General features: G+C 47.3%; 1 pseudogene; it reads left to right on the forward strand.

The window, feature by feature from the left end:
* Positions 1-239: 239 nt before the first annotated feature.
* LOC103090354 (dehydrogenase/reductase SDR family member on chromosome X pseudogene) overlaps positions 240-833 on the forward strand; it is a 31287-nt pseudogene continuing 30693 nt past the window's right edge.

Below are 833 nucleotides of genomic sequence, written 5' to 3' on the forward strand. Positions count from 1 at the left end.
CAGCAGAGCAACACACTGCTTTCCAACCATGGACATACCAAGCTGTGAATAATTATTTGTAGAAACATTCTTCCTCTAGTTTGTACTAGATCAGTCTCATTTAAAAGAACAAAAATACAATCAATTAGAAGCAAAATTGAATAAATTTAATATAGTAATAAGATCCAAATCAGGAGGTACCTTTATCTTCTTTGGGCAAATTGTTTAACCTTGTCCAGGTCTCAATTTTCTCTGTTATTATGTCGCTTTTGTCTGCAGCGCGGGTGGCCCTGCGAGTGCATGTGGTGGGCGCGGCGGTGGTTTTGGTGCAGCTGCTGCGGCGCCGCTTCCCGGGCTTCGCGGAGCCAGTTTTCCCCCTACAACTCGAGCGTGTTGCTATAGTGACCAGCGGGACTGATGGAATTGGATATTCGACAGCAAAGCATCTGGCCAAACTGGGCATGCATGTTATCATAGGCGTAAATAACGAAGGCAAAGCAGAGGAAGTTGTGAGAAAGATAAAAGAGAAAACCCTCAATGCCGAAGCCGAGTGGATGAAAGGCTCTTGCTGCTCCAGCCAGGAGTCAGGACTATGCCTCTGAGGTGGGAGAGCCAACTTCAGAACACTCGTCAACAAGAGACCTCCCAGCCCCACATAATATCAAACGGCAAAAATCTCCCAGAGATCTCCATCTCAACACCAGCACCCAGCTTCACTCAACGACCAGCAAGCTACAGTGCTGGACAACCTATGCCAACCATATAGCAAGACAGGAACACAACCCCACCCCCTAGCAGAGAGGCTGCCTAAAATCATAATAAGTCCACAGACACCCCAAAACACACCACCAGAC

The sequence above is a fragment of the Lipotes vexillifer genome, unplaced genomic scaffold (genome assembly GCF_000442215.2).
Source record: "Lipotes vexillifer unplaced genomic scaffold, Lipotes_vexillifer_v1.1 scaffold593, whole genome shotgun sequence".
NCBI lineage: Eukaryota > Metazoa > Chordata > Mammalia > Artiodactyla > Lipotidae > Lipotes > Lipotes vexillifer.